The sequence below is a fragment of the Dendrobates tinctorius genome, unplaced genomic scaffold (genome assembly GCF_039654945.1).
Source record: "Dendrobates tinctorius isolate UK_male_01 unplaced genomic scaffold, ASM3965494v1 ptg000206l, whole genome shotgun sequence".
In the NCBI taxonomy this organism is placed as follows: Eukaryota; Metazoa; Chordata; class Amphibia; order Anura; family Dendrobatidae; genus Dendrobates; species Dendrobates tinctorius.
In genome coordinates, this window is record NW_027361873.1 from 1,218,858 (window position 1) to 1,243,777 (window position 24,920).

Consider the following 24,920-nt stretch of genomic DNA (forward strand, 5'->3'; position numbering starts at 1 on the left):
TGGACTTGATGCCGATATTTTTAGGTACAGAGGCATCGTTTAGGCTACTTTCACACATCAGTTTTTGTGCATCAGGCGCGATGCGGCGAAAAGTGTAAAAACCGGATACGGCGCCTGTTGCCACCAGATCCAGTTTTTTCCCCATAGAGTTTCATTATCGCCGCATCTCGCCTGATGCCTATGCGGCGTATCCGGTTTTTGCCAGATCCGGCAAAAACAGCCGGTCCGGCGTCTGGAAAAAAAAAAAAAAAAAAAAAAAAAAAAACGTTCTCTGCAACGTTTCTCAGCGCCGGACCGGCTTTTTCCACAGCGCATGCCCAGACTCTGAATGTTAACCCCACAAGTGCCCGGTGAGAGAGAGAGATCTGTGGGGTTAACCCCACAAGTGCCCGGCAAGAGAGAGAGATTCTCTCGCACGGACACTGAGTGTTAACCCCACATGTCTCTCTCTCCAACCCCCTCTCCTCCCCTCCCCTCACCTCCCTTTCAGCGGCTGTCTCTGTCCACCTCCTGCTGCGGCTCCTTTAAATCACGTCCGAGCCGTATCAGACGCCGCACACACATCCGGTGTCACGGCTGCAGGCCGGATCCGGCGGCCCGGCTTTTCGCCGCACGCCGCCGGACCCCACACACCGGATGTGTGAAAGTAGCCTTAGAGCATCAGCCTGCCTGAAAAGGCCTCTAGAGGGGACCTGTCACCAGGTTTTGTTGCCCCTACTGCTCCAGGAGCATCATGATGTAGGAGGAAAGACCCCGTTCCATCAACGTGTCACTAGGCTGCAGTTTTGATATCATATCTGCTGCAGATCTAGCAGTTTGTTATATTGAGCCATGTATAATCCCACCCCACCACTGATTAGGCAGCTTTCTGCCTATGCAGTGTAAAGAGTGAGATTCTACAGAGCTCATTAATATAGGGGACTACATAGCAGCAGGTTTACCACCACTTTAGTAGTCAGCAGAAAAATATATATTACAAAGTGGGGAGAAAAAGTATTACATGTGATACACTGCCAACTTTACAAGTTTTCCTGCCTATGAAGAATGAGAGGTCTAATTTATCGTAGGTACACTTCAATGGAGTAAAAAAAAAAAAAAAAATGAATCCCATTTTATGATTTAAATTAAATTGCATTTTACTGCAAGGAATAAGTATTTGATTACCTACCAACCAGCAAGAATTCTGGCTCTAACAGACATGTTAAAGAAAAACTTACACCCACCTACTCTGCACTCATTACCTGTATTAATTGCACCTGTTGACACTCAACTCTCCAACATGGCCAAAACCAAAGAGCTGTCTTAAGGTACTGTCACACTTAGCGATGTACCAGCGATCCCGACCAGCGATATGACGCGGTCAGGATCGCTGGTACATCGCTAAGTGGTCGCTACTTACCTGTCACACTAGGCGATCCTGCGTCCTCCCACCCGGCTCCACGCTAGTCTCTCCACAGGAAGCGCCGCAGGAAGCCGACGACGAGAAACAGTCCTGGACGTTCTCGCGCGATCAGCGATAACCAGCGGGGGAGCCGGTCGTAGGCAAGTATCACACACAGCTATATCGCTAGCAATATCGCTATAACGTCACAAGTTATAGCGATATCGCTTAGTGTGACTTTAGGATAACAGACAAAATTGTAGACATGCACAAGGCTAGGATGGGCTTTGGGACCATAGGCAAGCAGCTTGGTGAGAAGAAAACTGTGGGCACAATTAGAAAATGGAAGAAACATGAGATGACTTGTCAATCTTCCTCAGACTGGAGCTCCATGAAAGCTCTTATCATGGGGTAAGGATGATTCTGAGATCAAGAATTGGCCCAGAACTACCTGGGAGGACCTGGTCAATGACCTGAAGAGAGCTGGGACCAGAGTCTCACAATACTGTTAGTAACACTATGCTGTCATGGATTAAAATCCTGCAGGACCTGCAAGGTCCCCCTGCTCATGTCCATTTGAAGTTCACCAATTGCCATCAGGATGATCCAGTGGAGTAATGGGAGAGAGTCATGTGGTCAGACGAGATCAAAATAGAACTTTTTGGCATCAGCTCCACTTGCTGTGTTTGGAGGAAGAAGGCAGAGGACGATCCCCAAGAACAGTCCCAACCATGAAGCACGGTGCTTTTCAGCAAAGGGGACAAGATAACCACTGTATTGAAGGAAAGATGGATTGATTCATGTATTGTGAGATTTTGGCCAACAACCTCCTTCCCCCAGTAAGAACAATGAAGATGGGTCATGGCTGGGTCTTCCAGCAGGACAATGACCTAAAACACATCCATGGCAACTAAGGCATGGCTCCGTAAGAAGCATTTCAAGGTCCTGGAGTGGCCTAGCCAGTCTCCAGACCATCTTTGGAGTGAGCTGAAACGCAATCCAGCGACAGCCCTGAAACCTGACTGATCTGGAGAAGATCTGTTGGAGGAGTAGGCCAGAGTCCCTGCTGCAGGGTGTGCAAACTTGGTCAAGATCTAAAGGAAATGTCTCACCCCTGTAAATGCAAACAGAAGTTCTGCATTTTATTGCATGAAATATGCATTTGATACAATAGAAAAACCAGTACTGTACAAAAAAAAAAAATTGTAAGATTCTGTCTCACAACTGAAGTGTACCTACGATTGTACACTCCATTCTTTGTACATGCGAAACCCCTGAGGAGCCTTTCCTAAGAAAAAGTTACAAGCCCAACTTCATATGAGTGGCCTATCATCCCATGTATTGATCTAGGTGCCCACCTTGAACTAACCAACATCTAAATATCCCTTTTAAAGTGTGGTGCTTAAAACTGGATTCCATATTCTAGATGTGGCCTCACCACTGATTTCTAAAGGGGTAACAATATGTTGGGATCATCTTTTAGTAATCATAAAATTTTTGATGTGGGATTAAAAAAGAAAATCCACAATACTGTTGTTACCCCTTTATTACTGTAAATTTTAGTAATTTGCTATACTGGTAAATGTGCAGTACACTGCAGTGGAAACATATCCCGAACACTGCATTTTTTGCCTAGTGTGTTCACGATAAGCAGTCGCTGGGAGTGTATGGGGTGACCATTACCATTCAGCCTCACACAGGAGGGCAACTTCATAATGAGAACATGGGGCCAACATCATGGTGTCAGGTATTGCTTTGACACTGAGGAAAGGGGCAGCTGGACCTTCAATGATTTCCATTGACTACAGGGGTAGTGATGCTACATGATGTGATGTGCATGGACAGCTAGACTGCCTGTTAGTTGTAGTGCACCATAGAACTTACATTTTTATTTTTGCCTTTTAAATAAAGCAAATATAGAAACCACCACTAGACTGCCCCATAGATTAAGCCATATTTACCAAGAAACTGGTTTTGTTGGAGTATAATCGTTTTATACCCCATTATGATAAAGGTGCATGTTAGTCAGTTTATAGACCTTATATTACACCACATGAGCATTGTTTCAGGATGAACACAATCAGCTGACAGATCGAGACGCGCGCACCGAGCAGGTGACTGTCACACCTGGCGTGACGTAACACGTAGACATACACGGCAGGCACTAAACAATGTCAGGTATTCATCAGATGGCTGGAGAATGAATCATTTAACATGCTAGGAGGCGGTTGTAGCCTGGTTGTGAAGTTATACTAGCAGAGTCTGGAAATGTTTATATCAACTGTGCAGGGCAGAAAATACCAGTGAGGGCACAGATCTAAAGTGCAGCAGGACACGAGAGGTGGGTCCACCAACGTTATAGTGGGTGTCCGAAAGAGTGGTGCAGACCCAAACCAAGACCACACGTGTCTTGGGATGGTTCTCATACACATGAGAGCTCCTGTGTCCTGTATGGGAGAGCCGACCAACGACCAGTAATGGCTGAAAGATTGGATGAATCTTCAGTCGGTCGACAGCAGCCTAACGATAACCCATTGCTGAAGGATCCTTGTCTTAGCCTCATATTGCTGTCTTTCACACCAGTTATTAAGAGTGGCCAGTCTTCTCCATGGCCAAGGTGTGAAGATAGCAAGTTGGGAGCAGTTAACATGTAACAGGGCTCGCTCAAAATCCTGAGAGCCCAGGAAATAAATGTGTTGACTAGGACAGATGAAACCTGAGAAAAGTCAAAAGGGAAGGCGATTCGGCCTTTTAATCAAACACTCCAAAGAAAATGGTTATTACGTACACTTGAAGGACTGTGCTCAGGAGGAAAGCTGCAGAGTCATAGGCTGCACTGCAGAGCTACTGGTCTGTGCAGGCACACCATTACCCACGTCTAGACGAACAGAAGCTCCTCCACGTCAGAGGTGCTGACAGCTGGGACTGACCGATAACAGACAACTGTCACCATCACTGCATGCAGTCAGGGTGCGCAATAAGACGGCCATGTGTCTGCCAGGCTGCAGATCAGATATCACAACAGTGCATGCATGTACTTTATGGACAAGCCTGCTGTTATCACAGGACAGGGAGAGAACATGTTAGAACACAATTTACACTTTAAAAGTAAAATGGACAAATATACAACCAATAAACTTACACAGAATAGTAATAGCTTTCTGAACACGGGAGAGGGAGAGGGAGAGGGAGAAAAAACAACTACAACCCAAACACACACCCCTCATGCACCTCTTTCCCTGCCTGATGTTAGAGTCCATTGGTTATAAATATATATATATCTCCAAGGCCCCCCCCCAAAAAAAAGGGCCCTCTGGAACACAAGCTGGATTGGCTACTGAGGAAATCATGGGGAAACCTGGCAACTGGACTCCAGCACCTGCCCCCGATTAAAGGACCTCATCCCTCTGATGTCCAGGTGTGTATTGGGAGAGTTGCCCGCCATCACCATCTGTGCTGTAATTTGCCTATGCTTTCAAGCATAGAACACATGAATCTTCTCTGTATGCTGAAGCTGCCCAGCATGACATCACATCCTCCCACCAGCTTCAGACCCAGAAGTCTTCGCGCATGCGTGCTCAGCACGACACAGGAGGAAAAGGGGCTGGAGAGCTCAGAGGAGTCCAGCCAGATAATCCCCCATAGACCTTACCCGAAGGTGCGGTCCCGAGAACACGATGGAAACGGGAGCAGTGCTTGGGGAGGAGAGGCAAGTCTGCTGCCCTACCGGAATCTTTCCCTCCTGGTGACTGTTGCCGACAGCACACCATGGATGACCTCTTCATCCCTAGTAAGGACAGGAAAGAACACTGGGGGGGGGGGCTTTAACCCCTCATTTCCTGTATCTTTTAGTAAAGGGGTAACATCCTCCAGGTGTGAAGACATGGGGAAGGGGGTTACTACAGAACAAAAAAAAAAAAAAAAAAAAAAAAATTCCATTTGGCTGAGTCTAGACCCTGATGGGGCATCAACAGGTTTTATTTCTATTTTTAGAAGATTTTGGACTCCTCAAATACATGCAAATTTATCCAGCAAAGTTTTGTGGAATCCCTCTTGAGTTTACAGTGGAAATTATCCTGTTTAAAAGTGGATGCACACATTAAATCTATAGAAAGAGGGATACTGAAGTCATCTTTTGACACGCTGATGTATGACATTTACACAGACTATGCACATAAAAGAATAGCATGGGCATGGATGGGCGAGAACAATATGCAGCCTAATCCCACCAAACAAAACCCATGGTCCATATCAGCAAAACAAGCAAGGCCATCACTCTGGCACAGAGACAGGCATGTTGCTATTCCCTTCAGACCTGTGAAACTGTTCAGAAGACATTGTTACCCTGCGATGTGGAATATGTAAACATTCCCTGTTTAGTGATCTGAAATCACAGAGGACCACCAGTGCAGAAGTGCTACACTCAAGGCTGCAAGAGCAAAAACACTAATTAATGTCGCTTACCCTACGGGCTGACGTTATGGCTATCAGAAAAGCTATCTTGAGGGAGAGGCTCCTAATAGAGGCTGACGAGATGGGCTCAAATGGCGCTTCTGTCATAGCTGTGAGGACTAGGTTCAAATCCCATGGCGTGAGTCTATTCTTTACTATTGGTCTGGATCTACTCGCTGCTTTGATAAACCTATTGACCCAGTAATTAGCCGCGATGTTGCAGCTAAAGAGGGCCCCTAAGGCAGATACCTGTACTTTAAGGGTACTGGTGGAGAGACCCAGGTCCAGCCCTTTTTGTAAAAATTCCAAAATCTGGCCTATAGGGACAGAATCAGTGTTTATATTTGAGCTTTGGAGGAATCTTTTCCAAATTCTGACGTAAATCTTAGTTGTCACCACTTTCCTACTTTTTAGTAGAGTGTCAATTAGGTCTGGGGAGAAGCCTTTACTTTTTAGCAGTGACCGCTCAAATTCCACGCCGTGAGATGTAGGCCAGCCACCTGAGGGTGGAAGACCGGGCCCTGGGACAGAAGGTCCGGGATAACCCAAGGATCGTCTACCGACATGATCCTGAGGTTCGAGAACCATGCTCTTCTGGGCCAGAACGGGGCGATGACTATGACCCTTGCCCTGTCCTTCCTGATCTTCCTCAACACCAGAGGAAGTAGAGATAGGGGAGGAAAGGCATAGGCTAGCCTGAAGTCCCATTTTATCAGTAGCGCATCTACTGCCAGAGGAGTCTCCCTGGGATTTAGGGAGCAAAACTGTCTCGTTTTCAAGTTCTCCTTGGTGGCAAATAGATCCACCTCTGGTTGACCCCATCTCTGTACGATCTGAACGAAAATGGAGGTGTTTAAGGCCCACTCTCCTTGTTTTAACAGATTGCGGCTTAGGAAATCTGCCGCAACGTTCTCTTTTCCTCTTATGTGAAGAGCCGTGAGATAAAAAAATGCCGCTCTGCTAGCTGGAACAACTGTCCTGCCACATTCATCAGAGTTTTGGATCAAGTTCCGCCTTGGTGGTTGATATAGGCCACGGCCACTCGATTGTCCGAGAGAACTCGTACGTGATGGCCCTGTAGATACATAAGGAGCTCTTTAGCTGCGTGTACTACCGCTGACAATTCTTTCAAATTAGAAGACATTTGTATCTGATCCCATTCCCATAGGCCCTGGACCAGAATTTCCTCCATATGCGCCCCCCAACCGGAAGGACTTGCATCCGTGGTAACCACGCGGGTAATGTTATACTCCCAAGGGACCCCTCTAGACAAGTTATTTCTTTCTAGCCACCATTCCAGGGACTCTATTGCGTTTCTGGATAAGGTCAGTCGACCTTCTAAGTTACCCCCAAGAATCCTCTGATACCATAAAACTTCGCCCTGTAGAGTTCTCATATGAACTTGGGCCCACTGGACCGCGGGAATGCAGGACGAGAGGGAACCCAACAGGGACATGGAGGGGTTGATGGAAGCGTTCAGGACCCGGCTATGCAGGTGCAGCAGCTTCTCTGGGGGCAGACGGCATTCCTGTTTAGAATCTAGGGTTAGGCCTAAAAATTGTTGAATTTTTAATGGCTGCAAACGGGATTTTTTGATATTAAGTAGCCATCCCAACCGCTCTAGAGCAGCCGTTGTTTTATGTAATTGTTCTAAACATTGCTCGGCTGAACTGCTTATTATAAGGAGGTCATCTAAATAGGGAACGACTAGAATATTTAGCTCGCGCAGATGGGCCATCACCTCTGCCATCACTTTGGTGAATACTCGGGGTGCAACTGCCACCCCGAAGGGTAAGGCCGCGTACTGGATTGACCCCTCCAACTGAACCGCCAGTCTAAGGAAAGGTTGGTGTGCTAGACATATGGGTATATGGTAGTACACATCTTTCAGATCTAGGACCACCATGAAACAGTTTTGAAACAGCATTTTTTATTGCGGTGTTAATTGTTTCCATTTTAAACGGTCGAACGACCAGAAATTTATTGAGGGCTTTGAGATTAAATATAGCCCTAAATGAACCGTCCGGTTTACGGACCAAGAACAGGGGGGGAATAGAAGCCTTTCCCCCCCCTCTTCCCCATTCTTACAGAGTCTGCCGAGGCATCTGCCAGAAAGGCAGCAGCATTCTGGATAATTGGAAGAGATTTACGGATGGAAGCTCGCGAGGTTCCATCCTTTAGCTGGGAGTCCAACTGATCCAACCAAACCATCATGGATGTGGCTGCTATTGCTGGCCTTAGGGCGCCTGCTGACATCTCCCAAGTGCCCTTTAAAAAGGAATCTGCCTTTTTATCTAGGGGGTCTTTAAGGGAGGCCATATCGTCGAAGGGTATAGATGACTTCTTGGAGGCCTTAGCTACCGCTGCATCCAGCTTGGGGGCCTTATCCCATCGACTTACTATTGGGTCCTCAAAGGGGTACCTTCGCTTGAAAGCAGGCGGCAAAGAACCCCTTTTTTCCGTTTTTTTCCACTCCCTGTCTATCAGGTTCTGGACCCTCTCGTTTAATGGAAAAGTCCTTTATGTTCGGGGGTCTAGACCCCCGAACATAATGTCCTGAGCAGACAATTCTGTCTTTTTTTCTTCTACCCCCATGGTTGACCTTATGGCTTTAATTAATTTATCCATATGGTCCAAGGGAAAACAAAACCGGCTGGAATCCTCTTCGGAGGAAGAAGAGGATGCCGAGGACTCTGAGGAGATATCTTCCCTCCTAGGGCCGACTGAAGATTCTGAGCCTGAAATACTAGCCCGTCTTCTTTTAGAAGAATCTTCTTTTGATAGGGCTTTTATTTCAGTCCTGATTAATTGCCTCAGGTCCGTAGCGAAGCTTGGAGCTTCTTCCGCTACCTGCATAAATAGGGAAGAGTGTACGAGTCTGATACTCCACTCACGTTCTACCCCTCATCTCCGTCCCTACCGTCTGTCTCACGCAAGACTGACACAATCTCTTAGGGTGGCCATCTGGTAAGGGGCAACTACAGAGGGCACATTCCTTGTGCTTCTGCTTCCCTGTGGCCTTCTTCCCTGGATCACGGGGAGCTGCAGGAGGATCCTTTGGCGTAGAGGGACTACTGTGGCTCTGTCCACTCGAATGTCCCTCCTTCCACCTCTTAGGCTGGTCACTGGGGTGCTTTGCCACGGGCTGCACCTCTTGTGGGTCCATGGGGGCTTCTGTTGTGTCCATCGCTGGGGCCTCCAGAAGCACCTCAGCAGCAATGCCTTCTGTCTTAAGAAGGCTTCCCCTCCGGATCAGCAGGAACTGCGTCCGGTGTTCGGGCCCCCATTGGACCGCTCCGCAATCCTCCCCTTCAGGCCCGCCAGGCGGCGGGCGCGCAGCGGCGCGTGTCCAGAACAACCGGAAGTCGACCGGCATCCGACTTCCGGTTTCGGCGCTAGGCCCCGCCCCCTCCGCCGCGCGCGGGGACGCGCTGCAAGGGGCTAGCACTGCGCCGCTGGCTCGGAACCGTCGCTCCCTTTGTAGGACACCGCCGGCGTCCGCCCGAACGGACCTCCGGGGAAAGGAGACACAGGGGGGGACCGCTTACCTCACCGGTCCCATGGAGAAGACGTCCACCGGACCCCGTCTCCGCCTGCTCTTACCACCGCCGTGGAAATCCTACCCGGACCCACCGTGGCGCATCCAGGGCTCCCAGCGAGACCGAGGTAGGAGAACCCCCCGCTACCCGAGTCGGCCCGCTGGCCTGGGAATTTAGTTATCCATGACGGACGATCTGTAGGGAGTTCTGTCCCTGTTAGGAACAGGAAACCAACTGATGCGTGGGAGAGGTGCCACCTTTTTGTATCTGTAGGTTTCCTGTTCCTAAAGGGCGGATCCCCTCTCTCAGGTGGTGCTTTCATGGACGACCGAATAAATACCAGGATGTGATCAGGCACAGAGGTAAGGGGGCTTGTGATGGACTCACCTTGTCTGCCATACTGTACATCCGCATTGCTATAGGAGCCTGCTCTAGTTTTCAGATTCACGATAGGAGAAAAGTTAATGAGGAAGTGTCAGTTCTTCAGAACCACATTTCTAATACAAGGATGTCATTATCACATCCCATAGACATCTGTCATTAATGTAGAGCTCAAGTTATTCTTTAAGGGGTCAACCGCCTCTTACTTCAGCATAAGAAGCAGTTGTTATCAGGGCTGTGGAGTCGGAGTCGGAGTCGTGGAGTCGGAGCTCATTTTGGTGGAGTCGGAGTTGGAGTCGGTATAAAATGGACCGACTCCGACTCCTAAAATATATAATAAATTGGGTACAGTAATTCAATGCAGGATGTGCTGAATATATTTTTTCATAGGAGTTTGGGAAAGTTATGAAATGTCCTATAAATGGCTGTTCTATTCCTGATCTAAGGCTACATTCACACACAGCGTTTTTCCTGTGTTTTTTGAGGATACGTTTTTCAGCTGCAAAAGCTGATCATCTTTTTAAAAAACCGCATCACCTGGAAGGTTTTTGAGCTCATAGATAAAGTTTTCAATAGCAAAAGCAGATTAGAAATCTGCTCTATATATCCATTTATCCATATCTGTCTATCCATATCGTATCTGTACCAAAAAGAATGAAAACCGGGTAGTACACCAATATATATTCTGTTCTATCTAAATATCTTGATTATTGGATCATAAAAAAGATTAAATGTCTGAGGTTCACATTGTACTACAATAAATTTTTCACTTAAATATAAGCAATATGTGTGGGAGTCGGAGTCGTGGAGTCGGAGTCGGTGTAAGGCTGTGTGCACACGCTGCGGATTAGGTGCGGATTCATCCGCGCGGATTTTGTACAATCCGCAGGTGAAACCGCAGGTCAAAAGACCTGCGGTTTTGCCTGCGGATTGCTCTGCGGTTTTGCCCTGCGGTTTTTCATCTCCTCAATGGAGGAGATGGCAAACCGCAGGAGAATCCGCAGAAAGAATTGACATGTCAATTCTTTCTGCGGATTGAAAACCGCAGATAATCCGCGCGGAAAATTCCGCACCGTCTGCACTGCGGTTTTTGATTCCCATAGGGAATCATTGTACTGTACACCGCAGCAGAAACTGCTGCGGGTCCGCAGCGGCCAAAACCGCTGCGGAACCGCAGCAAAATCCGCAGCGTGTGCACACAGCCTAAGGGAAATTGAGGAGTCGGAGGTTTGGCTTACCGACTCCACAGCCCTGGTTGTTATGACATCAGCACCTTGCAAAGAATCGGTGGGTACTGTGCACTTGTCAGGCATTAGGACGATGACATCCTGAGCATCCAAGAGACCAGCATCGGTCTCACCTCCCAATGCACAAGATGCTGGAAATCCTGCAGAACCATTAGACTTGCAGCAATTAAAGGCATTCTAATAAGGGCTTGAGCACACAAGTGTTAAGGAGCAGTATCATGTGGATTTCAAATACTATGCTTAAGGGGCTGTCCATGGTTTTGAAAACATGTTCTCAAATACTATATGACCAAGTGTAAAATATAAAAAAAAAAAAAAAAAAAAAGCCGGTACCTCTGGCACTGTTCCCGGGACCTCAGAGGGTCTTCCAAGGGTCATGTGACATTTATGGCATCTGAGCACTACATCTGGTCAGCAGTCACTGATCTACTTTGCTCACACTTTTCTCAGGTGAACCACAATAATCTGAAGTGTGAGAACGGCAGACCATTGGCTGTGGCACGACAGCGTCATGAGAGCACCGCCGCCAATAAGGACAGAGTAGCTCATTTTTATAGGGACACTGTGGAATAGTTTAAGAAGTGGTGTCCAGATAGTGGAGACTCCAAATGTTATGGCCCACAGTACACATGACTAACTTTTCTTGCACTCATTCTAGAAGTGTTCTGCCCACAAATCATCTAAGGCGTGTATGGGGTTCAGCAACCTATGGATTTCTCAGCATGATCCGAGACCCCTGTACAGGTCTGGGTGCAAGTGGGCTACGGGACAAATGTTTACGGTCACACGTCTCAATAGGCCTGCACTACAATTTGGTCATCATTAAGAGTTGTGAATCCTGACATTGTTCCATTACACCCACCGCTGTCACATTTGACCCCTTGCTCCCACAGCTAGTTTTCCCTGTATTTTGAGAAATGCAGAGACAAGGCTTTTTTACCCCCCATTAACAGCCATATGAGGGCTTTATGTTGTGACACAATTGAGTGACAGTAGTTTTACCATACAGTGTGCTAAAAACAGATTCCATGTGGCATGAAATTGTGAAAAATACAGAATTGTGCCTTTAGGTTTTGTTGTTTCTGCGCCATAATAAAAAATTACCTGGAAACCCTGATACTCCAGGTGGGCAATATTACAGCTTTTTCCTATATTGAAGTTTCAGATGTTTAGAGCAAGGGAAAAAAAAAAAAAAAAAAAAATAATCAAAATTCTCCTTCTCCCGTAAGGTTTTTATTTTTGCTGCACATAGAGCTCTACATAAGAATTTGATTGCTTTTGTTGCATTTTTAGGGTGTTGCAGATACTGCAGCGCATTTTTCCACGCAGATTCTGCAGGTAAAGTGACCTGTCGTTATCTGCCTGCGGTTTTCCCCATGGTTTGACACCTGTCATGGAGCAGGTGCCAAACCTCTGCAGAATCCGCACAAAGAATTGACATGCTGCGAATTTAAAACCGCGTGGAAAATTTCCGCACTGCGTTTTTTTTAATTTACATAGACTAAGAGGGTACTGTACAACACAGCAGAAACTGCTGCGGATCCACAGCGTGTACAAACACCCTTAGGGTAGTGTGGGGATCCAGATACACCTCACCACTCTGGCTTTTATTTTGTTTGTTTACCTTAATCTAAAATAAGGGTCAAATTATTTACCAATGTAGACCAGACTTGTGAACTCAGTGATAGAACCAAGTTATGATTAGCAAATAGATGTTGCAGAATTATGATTAATAGTTGCGAAGTTGCTCACACGAGCCGTCAGGTCGACTTCAAAACCTCAAAAACATTCAGTGGAAAAAAAATAAAATGATGATCAGAGAGCCAAGTCAGGAAACCTCTACTATCTGACCAGTCAGACAGCCGCAGGCCGGCATGGAGTAAATATTGATCAAAGCACCAAATAGCTGGGTCTAGCTACACAACCCTGACAGTCTCAAGGACGAGGATCACAAATTTCATTTCCCACTGGAAGATTATGTATCATTCACAGAGAAGGTTAAAAAAATAAATAAAAACAAAACAGTATTTGCTTTTAACAAGATAACAGGTGAGAAAAGTCATGATATTTCCATCACATGTCTAAACACAGGGGAAATCCTGAAAACCTGACAGGTTGGGAAACTCATCTGGAGTGTATGGGGTCAAATTCTTCCCCCATCCTTTAACCCCACAGAACAAGTTACTTTTGCACATCTGGCTGCTTATCCCTGTCACAAACCAAAAAAAAAAAAAAAAAAAAAAAAAAAAATATATAATATAAGCCTTCATTTCAGGAGACTAGATAGAAGTCAGCTCCAAAAAGGTAGTCATGTGGTTGCTTGTTAGGGGCCTCCTTAGGGCACGGTCACAACTTCTGTAAATTGACTGCACACGGCCTGCAACCAAATCAGCATAAGGCTATGTGCCCACGTAGTGTTTTATTCCGGACACTAAAAACCGGACTCCTTCCCAGAAATCATGCGTTTTTTCCATGCGATTTTACCGCGATTATGATCGTGATTTTAGTGTGCGATATTCAAGCACTTTCCAAGCGATTTGAAGCATTGCTTGGAAAGTGATCGACAGGTTGGTCACACTCGTCAAACATAGTGTTTGACAAGTGTGACCAGGTTTTTACAATTGAGGCCGCCTAGGCGGCCTCAATAGTAGAAGATAGGATGTTTAAAAAAAAAAAAAAAAAAAAAAAAAAAAAAAAAAAAAAAAAAACCCACACATACAGATCTGTATAGCACCAGATTCTAACAGACAATAGTTAACATTTACTAGACTAGAAATAGTTAACTGCTGCATAAAAGCAGATAGAGGGATGACGAACTCTGTAGATTTTTGCATGAAAATATAAAGTTTATGGTCATGTGACCTTAGCCTTTATTAAGGATTACTGTTCTGCATGTCCATTGATCTGCAGAATCCGCCAGCAGACAATTACCCATTTTAGGTAAGCATTAGGCCATGTGCACACGCTGTGGATTCTGCCTCTGCGGATCCGTAGCAGTTCTGCAGACAGTGTACAGTACCATGCAAGTCTATGGGATTTACAATCTGCTGTGCACATGCTGCAGTTGTTTTCACGGTGGAAAAGCTGCAGTTTTGAATCTGCAGAAAGAACTGACATGTCAGTTCTTTCTGTGGATTCCACTGTGGTTTACCACCTATCCCATTGTCCACGTGTCAAACCACAGGGGAAAACCGCAGGCTAATCCACAGGTCATTTTAGCTGTAGTTTTACCTGCGAATCCACAGACAAATCCTTGGGTGAATCTGCAGCATGTGCACATAGCCTTATAGTGAACGTGCTCGGATAACGTCCTATCTGAGCACACTTAGGAGTGCTCCTATGTTATGTTCCAATCCCTACGGCTGCATGTTTTCCAGCTGTGAGATAGGCAATTCCCAACATGCGGAGGCCGACAGCCAGAAACCATGCAGACGCAGGGACTTGAACAGAATATACAAGCAGTCCCAGATAACACCCAAGTGTGCTCAGATAAGATGTTATCTGAGCATGTTCCCTCATCACTAGTGAGCAAGTAATCTGCAGAGCTCTCAAACCGTAGTCACCACAGTCATCATGTGATTAATAGGGGCATGTATGGGTGCACAAGTGTTTAGCCCTCATTATTGCTAGGAGTATGTCAGACTACACTCCAAGTCCCTGTAAAGCCTCATTCACACCAGTGTTTGTATTCCAATGCCAAGAGTTTAACTTACAGAGAAAACCTACAATTGAGAGATTGACACCGGTTCTGTATTGAAGAAACTCAGTTGTCATACAAAGTCAGAGCTTTGGAGTCAGTCTATTGGTAGACTCGGAATAAAATGGACCAACTCTGTATATATTGGGCTCAGTGCAGGATGTGCTGTAAATGTTTTCAGCATTTGGAAAGTTATGAAATGTCCTGTGTTTCTGATCTGAGCTTTTAGGTGAGATGAATCTGTGCTGCTCTTTATGTACATGCTCAGTAGTGACCAGTGCTGTGAGGTTGAAGGTTTAGGTGAGATGAATCTGTGCTGCACTTTATGTACATGCTCAGTAGTGACCAGTGCTGTGGGGTCGGAGGTTTAGGTGAGATAAATCTGTGCTGCACTTTATGTACATGCTCAGTAGTGACCAGTGCTGTGAGGTTGAAGGTTTAGGTGAGATGAATCTGTGCTGCACTTTATGTACATGCTCAGTAGTGACCAGTGCTGTGGGGTCGGAGGTTTAGGTGAGATAAATCTGTGCTGCACTTTATGTACATGCTCAGTAGTGACCAGTGCGGTGGTGTCGGAGGTTTAGGTGCGATGAATCTGTGCTGCACTTTATGTACATGCTCAGTAGTGACCAGTGCTGTGGAGTCGGGAGGTTTAGGTGAGATGAATCTGTGCTGCACTATATGTACATGCTCAGTAGTGACCAGTGCTGTGGGGTTGGAGGTTTAGGTGAGATGAATCTGTGCTGCACTTTATGTATATGCTCAGTAGTGACCAGTGCTGTGAGGTCGGAGGTTTAGGTGAGATGAATCTGTGCTGCACTTTATGTACATGCTCAGTAGTGACCAGTGCTGTGAGGTCGGAGGTTTAGGTGAGATGAATCTGTGCTGCACTTTATGTATATGCTCAGTAGTGACCAGTGCTGTGAGGTCGGAGGTTTAGGTGAGATGAATCTGTGCTGCACTTTATGTACATGCTCAGTAGTGACCAGTGCTGTGAGGTCGGAGGTTTAGGTGAGATGAATCTGTGCTGCACTTTATGTATATGCTCAGTAGTGACCAGTGCTGTGAGGTCGGAGGTTTAGGTGAGATGAATCTGTGCTGCACTTTATGTACATGCTCAGTAGTGACCAGTGCTGTGAGGTCGGAGGTTTAGGTGAGATGAATCTGTGCTGCACTTTATGTATATGCTCAGTAGTGACCAGTGCTGTGAGGTCGGAGGTTTAGGTGAGATGAATCTGTGCTGCACTTTATGTACATGCTCAGTAGTGACCAGTGCTGTGAGGTTGGAGGTTTAGGTGAGATGAATCTGTGCTGCACTTTATGTACATGCTCAGTAGTGACCAGTGCTGTGGGGTCGGAGGTTTAGGTGAGATGAATCTGTGCTGCACTTTATGTATATGCTCAGTAGTGACCAGTGCTGTGGGGTCGGAGGTTTAGGTGAGATGAATCTGTGCTGCACTTTATGTACATGCTCAGTAGTGACCAGTGCTGTGGGGTCGGAGGTTTAGGTGAGATGAATCTGTGTTGCACTTTATGTATATGCTCAGTAGTGACCAGTGCTGTGAGGTCGGAGGTTTAGGTGAGATGAATCTGTGCTGCACTTTATGTACATGCTCAGTAGTGACCAGTGCTGTGAGGTTGGAGGTTTAGGTGAGATGAATCTGTGCTGCACTTTATGTACATGCTCAGTAGTGACCAGTGCTGTGGGGTCGGAGGTTTAGGTGAGATGAATCTGTGCTGCACTTTATGTACATGCTCAGTAGTGACCAGTGCTGTGGGGTTAGAGGTTTAGGTGAGATGAATCTGTGCTGCACTTTATGTATATGCTCAGTAGTGACCAGTGCTGGGGAGTCAAAAGTCAGGGAAAATGAGAAGTTGGAGGTTTGAATTACCAACTCCACAGCTTTGATACAAAAATGCTGTCTCCAGGACACAGCAGCCATCTACTATTGTCAGCCATATTGTATTAGCCCTACACATACAAACCACTAACAGGCTGCAACATTAACTCATCTTACACGGCTGTCAGTAGTTGCTGGCTGGTTGTTATACATCATTGCTCTTTGTACTGTATAATATAAATGGGTGGATACAATGCAGCCAGTCCAGAGAGAGACTGCCAGACAGGTCTCCTGAGATTTATGGGTGGCTGTGTACACAGAGACAAAAGCTCTACTATCTGCCCTATGCCACTAAACCCATTCATCGTTGTGCACCTGACCTGCAGCTTGTAGAAATCTGCCTTTGAATCAGTCACCAATACAAGACAGTTCGGCCCAATCCATTTCTAGTAGAAGCAGTCATTAGTGACTGGTCCGGGGCCAGCGCTCAGCTTGTAAGTAGCAGAACAATGGGGCTGTGTAGGTGCTGGGAAAACTCCTGAATGGCAGAGAACACATTCCTGACAGAGTATGACACAGTAAGGAGATGTGCCAGAGAGCGCTGGGTCACCCCGCTGGAATTCAGATTTTGCATCTCACCTCTCAGTCACATGACTACTTACTGAACTAAAAGCATGTGGAATTAAAGGGCCCTACACAAAAGTGGACCCAGGCAGCAATGTTTATGTAGTGCCGATAGAAATCCAGGAGTGTGAGTGACACTACATACGAACACAGCGGCATCAGTGCATACGATGAGCAGATCTGGCCATTCATTACAAGTTGCCCTTTATGAAGGCTGTAAAGGCATGGGTGAGCTCAGCGTATCCACGCACAAGGCAATGTACCGAGAGTCTAAGACCACACAGGACAGGATCGGGTCCTACATAGACACGGCCGGGTGCAGGCTCCCCACCATGGGTGCTAGAAGCCAGAGACTGCAGCTGGGATGGCACTACAAGTCTGTGGACCTGTCCAGCTACAGAGCCATCGCTTCTCACAGATCTCCAGACGCAGTTTACATAGACAAATGCACAAAACTCAGGAAGAAGTCTGAGCCTCCATCTTGCCCCATGCACTGGCTGCAGATCCACAGAGACCCAATGGAGCCCAGCTGGGATAACCAACAGCAAGACGACATGACCACGCTGCGGACCGTGTAAAGATGGGAGACAAGTGCCCTCTTACATGAGCTCACAGCCTTACGGGTCCTGGTGACCATTCTGAGGTTTCCAAGCCCACCGACACTGATGGGAAGGGCCAGCAGGGGTTAACCTCACAGCCCTATCTGCTCAGGTTATTATACCGTGTGCACTGATCAAACACCACAGAGCCTGACCCCACAGCACCAGGGTAACGCTAGAAGCACAAGTGAGCAGACTGGAGGACACTCAGTGAGCCCAGATACCTGTCCTCAGCACCTGCCACCACCACACAGCACCAGGGTAACACTAGAAGCACAAGTGAGCAGACTGGAGGACACTCAGTGAGCCCAGATACCTGTCCTCAGCACCTGCCACCACCACACAGCACCAGGGTAACACTAGAAGCACAAGTGAGCAGACTGGAGGACACTCAGTGAGCCCAGATACCTGTCCTCAGCACCTGCCACCACCACACAGCACCAGGGTAACACTAGAAGCACAAGTGAGCAGACTGGAGGACACTCAGTGAGCCCAGATACCTGTCCTCAGCACCTGCCACCACCACACAGCACCAGGGTAACGCTAGAAGCACAAGTGAGCAGACTGGAGGACACTCAGTGAGCCCAGATACCTGTCCTCAGCACCTGCCACCACCACACAGCACCAGGGTAACGCTAGAAGCACAAGTGAGCAGACTGGAGGACACTCAGTGAGCCCAGATACCTGTCCTCAGCACCTGCCACCACCACACAGCACCAGGGTAACGCTAGAAGCACAAGTGAGCAGACTGGAGGACACTCAGTGAGCCCAGATACCTGTCCTCAGCACCTGCCACCACCACACAGCACCAGGGTAACGCTAGAAGCACAAGTGAGCAGACTGGAGGACACTCAGTGAGCGCAGATACCTGTCCTCAGCACACAGGGCCTGACCCCACAGCACCAGGGTAACGCTAGAAGCACAAGTGAGCAGACTGGAGGACACTCAGTGAGCGCAGATACTGATGGGTGTGGTGGTCCCTGTCCTCAGCACCTGCCACTACCACACAGGGCCTGCTGGGGGCAGTGGAGATAGACAAGCAGGGACTCGTGGGAAAATGAATTAACATGCCCTCAGAGACGGGGCTGCACGCCACACAGCCTGTCCATAGCGGGAGACGGCGACACACTACACAGGCAGCAGCCATGACACCCCGCCAGCGCCCTGCCTCGTTACCGTGCGGCTCTGCAGGATGAAGTCCCCGGTGTCAGCAGTCTCGCCCCCCCCTCCCCGTTGTCGGTTGCTGTCAGTCCGAGCTCCGGGTTCTTCCTTCCTCTTCACAACCACAACAACATGGCGGAAGCGCGGGCACGTCGGGAAGGCCTATAGCCGGGAGAGGGGAACGTCACGGTCACGGTCACGCACGGAGACACACCCACTGAGGACAAGCGTAAACGCCCCTTCTCGTGTAAACGCAGCTGTGCAGATCCTCAGCCAAAGGCAGAAGGCGCTGAGGTGGGTGTGGCCCTTGTGGGCGGGGGCTAGCGTGTCTGGACTTCTTCCCGTCACTGTCATCTGCCTGGGCTGTGGGCGGGGCTAGCTGCTGCACTGGGCGCGTAGCTCCGCCCCAAACAAACCGCTTAAAGCGACACTGCACCGACGATCGGCTCGCAGGCAGTATCCGCACAGCTGTGCGAGGAGCCTGGTGGCGCTTGGTTTGTGCATCATGTACCGTTCTTCAATTGGCTAGATGGGAGATAAGTTGTGCACATTTGGGGACATGTCTGTCTGAAATGCGTGTATTTGGGGGTCCTCAATACACTTTTTGCTTTTACAGGCGGTTTCTTTCCACATTCAGGTACAAGCCATATAAAAGGATCCTGCCATGTGAAGAAAAAAAACCCTGCAGATTAGCATTCTGAAACTGTGCAGCAGGTAGACCACTGAGGTCACAGAGCAGCAACTGAACCCCGAAGTGTTATTGGGGGTCCGAGTGTCAGCATCGGGCAGGCTCAGGACCCTGGAGCTGCATGCTAGGCCACGTTCAGACTGTCAGTATTTCACGTCAGTAGTAGTAAGCCAGACGACTCCGCACCATGTACGAGCGCTCTGAGAGACACTCGGGTACCAATGAAATTGTAGGACCGTCCGCCATAGGGATCTGATGACACCATCAGGAAGTGGTGGCCCTATACCGTACACGGTGCTGCGTGCAACTATTTTATCAGTCTGGTCACAAAAATCTAAGAAAATAAATATTACATGTCCACATTTAGAATGGAATACGCAAATTGCCTCTTCAGAGGGGAAGAGAACTTCTACTCTAGCACATCGCATGCCGAGAGAGTCAGGAGATGCCCGGTCCAAGATCAATAGGTCTGCAGTCACACCGTTAACGCAAGACTGACTGGCACTCTAGTGTGAGCAGGTGCATACTAGGAGCAGCCACCTCCATATACAATATACACACAAAGCTGCACTCTAGTGACAAGCATGTAGACACGGAATAGGACTTAGAATAAAAGCCAAACCGGATCTCCATTTGCAGACAGTTCCCCCTGAATTGGCTATATGAGAAGCCTGACTGGCGTGTAAGGGAGGGGAAGGTCATTATCCACAGTGAGAAACATGCCTGCATAAGGAGACCTGTAGGCCATACAGTACTCCAGTGGGAAATTAAGTGCCACCTATTGGAAGTAACACTCTTGCTTACACCAAATCAGATCTCATGCTTTGCACTAAGGTGGGGCAACAGCCTTAAACATGTGCAAATTGTGATTCTGGTTTGGCCTTTATCCCAAGATTGTGGCAAGGCTTGCTATCCCCTTAATGACCAAAGGCATTTTTGCATCTTCATTTTTTTGCTCCCCTTCTTCCCAGAGCCATAGCTTATTTTTTGGCCAAAGTGGCCCAGCAAGTGTTGGGTTTTTTGTGGGACGAGTTGTACTTTTGAGTGACACCATTGCTTTTAACATATCCTGTACTAAGAAAAAAAAAAAAAAGTTCCAAGTGCAGGGATAATTGCAATTCCACAGTTCTTATGCAAGTCTATGGAGCATCAGAAGAGGACTCTTAGGCTTTCATTGGAACAATTGACATCCAGCAGATCACACACAGACTGTAGAGGGACCTAGCAGGTCTCATTTCAGATGGCAGCAATTACATACATGTACACATTTAAAACCCATAACTGGCTTTAAAGAATACTTGTCACCAAGTCAAGTGTGGCCTTGTTTTGTTTTTTCTAAAGTTTGAGTGCTCTTGAGAAATGCAATGGGGATGTTTGTTAAAGCCACCATACAGGTTTATAAGTCAGGCCTCCTCATTTAGTGCTAATATTTAGGGGTTTTCTTCAAGGGGGCTTGGCAATACACTGTTCTACCATATAACCCTGTGAGCATCACCCACCTCAGTAACACGAACAACCATAAAAATTAACACAAAATAAAAAGCCCCAGATCTCAGAAACATATGGGAGATTTAAAAAAAATAAATAAATAAAAAGTTAATACTCAGGGAAGCATAAGAGAACCATAAAAACCGTGCCCCTATGTATGAAATACTCCGCTAAATTCCACCCACATAGCAGACAAACCAGCAGCTACTCACCAACACAGGTCCAAAAACTAAGCACTACAGGATGGGGCAGCTCCCCCTTGATAAAGGCTGATTTATCACAGGTGCAAAATACCAATGAAACCACTCACACCTACAATTCATGGAGGGGGTGGTCGCCCAGTATCAGGGTATGTGCACACATTGCGGATTCCATTGCGGATTTCTCCACTCGAATGACCTGCTTTTTACCTGCGGATTTTCTGCAGATCTTGTGCGGATTTCGCCTGCGTTTTTACACCTGCAGATTACTGTAATGGAAGAGGTGTAAAAACGCTGTGGATTCTGTACAAAGAATTGACATGCTGCAGAAAATAAACCGCTGCGTTTCTGCGCGGAATTTTCCGCAGCGTGTGCACAGTGGATTTGGTTTTCCATAGGCTCACATGGTACTGTACATCACATGGAAAACTGCTGCGGATCCGCAGGGCCAAATCCGCAACGTGTGGACATAGCCTTAGAATTGCACCTGAAAAGTTTCTGTGCTTTTGATTTTTAGTGTAGGGTTTCGAAAGACACTAAGTACCCTTGACATGGGTTGACCAATGTCACATATATATTATATTTATATATTACTGTAAATTTTTCATTTTTATGCAGCCAAACCCATCATTATTTGTAAATTGGGGTCCCTGTGGGGTGCAATTTTATAGAGCTGGACAGCCCACCTAACCTAATATTGGCGTCACTAATGGGCGGTAAGCGATCACTGTGCATTATCTGTGTGATTGACGCTCTATACAAGCCTGTGTATTTGTGTACACTTCTAAAGGCCCCATCACACACAGCAATCTCGCTAGCAAGATCGTTGATTTTGTGACGCCACAGCGATCTCACCAGCGAGATCGCTGTGTGTGACGGGGATCAGCGACCGGCCCCCCCTGCCGGTATCGCTGATCGTACACTATCAGGCACGGCCGTTTTTTGATCGTTGCTCTCCCGCTGGCCAGCGCGCATCGCTGCGTGTTGCAGTGGGAGCCAACGATCAGCGACGCTCCCAGCACGCTAAGCAGGCGCTGGGAGCTGGTTTCTAAGGTAAGTATCGGGTTACTAAGTGACGCGCACCGCTTAGTAACCTGATGTGTACCTTAGAAACCAGTGTCCACGCTGGTGCTGATCGCTGGTGAAGCTGCCTGTTTGGCAGCTCACCAGCGATCATGTAGCGATGCACCAGCGATCTTGACAAGGTCGTATCATTGTTGGGATCGCTGGTGCATCGTTTAGTGTACACAATCAGGATTTTACATCAGTATTTATACTAGGCAATCAGTCACTTCATGAAGTGGACGATGTGTGAGTGGCTGTTTCATCAGTATCTTGCATCTTTGTTGCCTGCACCTTTTATCGAGGGGGGCTGCTGCATCCTGGAAACCTAAGAGAAAAACAAAATGAGCAAATACCCTGCAGCAAGTAAACAACTAGTAATAGTGCACGAAAATAACCCAGGCTCCTGCTCTGCCCTTATCTGTGACATCTGCTGACACAGTGGGGTGAAGTACAAGATTTAGGGACCGTCCCGACTGCGGTACACTTTGACAAGGTGGCATAGCTTTTAACCCCTTCATAACCAGATGTATTTCTGTTTTTTGCATTTTCGTTTTTTACTCCCCTTCTTCCCAGAGCCATAACTTTTTTATTTTTTTTGGTCAAAATGGCCAAGTGAGGGCTTGTTTTTTGCAGGACAAGTTTTAAGTTTGAAGGACACCATTGGTTTTAACATATTATGGACTGGAGAACAGGGAAAAAATTCCAAGTGTGGTGAAATTGCAAAAAAGTGCAATTCCATATATATATATATTTTTTTTTTACCATGGTCACTAAATGCTAAAACTGTCCTGCCATTATGATTCTCCATGTCATTACGAGTTCATAGACACCAAACATGTATAGGTTCTTTTTTATCTAATTGGTGGAAAATAAATCCAAACTTTGGTAAAAAAGAAAAAAAATATGGCACCATTTTCCGAGACTTGTAGCATCTCCATTTTTCGTGATCTGGAGTTGGGTGACGGCTTATTTTTTGAGCACCGAGCTGATATTTTTATTGATACCATTTTAGTTCGGATACGTTCTTTTGATCGCCCATTATTGCATTTTATTGCAATGTAGTGGCGACCAAAAAACGTAATTCTGTTTTTAATTTTTTTCTCGTTACACCATTTAGGGAGCGGCTTAATTCTTTTTTTATATTGATAGATCGGGCGATTCTGAATGCAGCGATACCAAATATGTGAACATTTGAATTTTTTTTATTGTTTGATTTTGAATGGGGTGAAAGGGGGTGATTTGAACATTTATTTATTTTTTTTAAACTTTTTTTAACTTTTTGCATGCTTCAATAGTCTCCATGGGAGACTAGGAGCTGCTATACTTCGATTGCCTCTGCTACACACAGGCGATGATCAGATCGCCTGTGTGTAGCAGAAATGCTCACTTGCTATGAGCGCTGAACACAGGGTGGCGCTCATAGCAATCTGGCAATGATAACCATAAAGGTCTCCTGGAAACCTCTGGCTGTCATGCCAACCCATCGGTGACTGGCGATCATGTGACAGGGTCACCGATGAGATTGACAGCGGCATTTAACTAGTTAACAGCCGCGGGTGGATTCAACCCGTGGCTGTTATGGGCACATGTCAGCTGTACAGATCAGCTATCATGTGCCAAAAAAGGTCACATGAACAGTGGGAGTCCGGCATCGGCGTACTATTACGCGCAATGTCGGAAAGGGGTTATTTTTTTTTAACAAAACAATGTTAACTAAGTACCCTATGTTATTTACTTGTACTATTACCATTTGTTTATTTATTGCAGGGTATATGCTCCCTTTGTTTATAGCTTAGGTTCTACTTGTTTCATGGCCAGTGTGAATACACACCTACACATTGCCCTTACATCATGTGCTCTGGCTCCATTATTTTAGGCCGGTTTCACATTAGCGCTTTTTCAGCGCACGCACGGCCGGGGGTAGCTCCGCCCCCGAGCCGGCTCTCTGCCCGGCGTGCCCGCCCCTTGCTTGTAGCGCCGCCTACTAGCGGACAGCGGCGCCTGCGATCGGCACACCCTATCTTTAGCATAGGGTGCGCAGATCGTGCGCAGGCCGTGCGCTAGTTGCGCTTTGACCTGCGCTGCGCACTTTTGACGGTGCGCCGTGCGCGCCAAAATCCGAAAAGTTTGATTTTGGCGCGCACGGCGCACCGTCAAAAGTGCGCAGCGCAGGTCAAAGCGCAACTAGCGCACGGCCTGCGCACGATCTGCGCACCCTATGCTAAAGATAGGGTGCGCCGATCGCAGGCGCCGCTGTCCGCTAGTAGGCGGCGCTACAAGCAAGGGGCGGGCACGCCGGGCAGAGAGCCGACTCGGGGGCGGAGCTACCCCCGGCCGTGCGTGCGCTGAAAAAGCGCTAATGTGAAACCGGCCTTAGATCTTGTAAGTGCATTAGTTTCCTGACCTGTGTTGGTAAATACAGCTGCCTTTTTTATTTGCTATGTTTTGGTTGTTTTTTTTAATTTTGTGTGTTTTTGGTTTTACATTTCACACTGTAACAAAAACTTCTTATTTTGCACATTTTTTTTTTTATTAGTGATTCCTGTGGCGATTTTTA

At 47.1% G+C, this 24,920-nt stretch overlaps 1 protein-coding gene across 4 annotated transcripts in view; it reads right to left on the bottom strand.

Annotated features, from left to right (window-relative positions):
* The window catches only part of MTMR3 (myotubularin related protein 3), a 70,053-nt gene extending 48,720 nt beyond the window's left edge, over window positions 1–21,333 (bottom strand). For 2 of the 4 annotated variants that reach the window (XM_073554065.1, XM_073554063.1), the window contains exon 1: window positions 18,938–19,055. The gene's annotated coding sequence lies outside the window, so the exon portion shown is untranslated. Of the gene's footprint in view, window positions 1–18,937; window positions 19,059–21,310 lie in introns of those variants that run through there. The other 2 variants (XR_012222053.1, XM_073554064.1) reach the window with 2 other exon arrangements.
* Window positions 21,334–24,920: the final 3,587 nt, after the last annotated feature.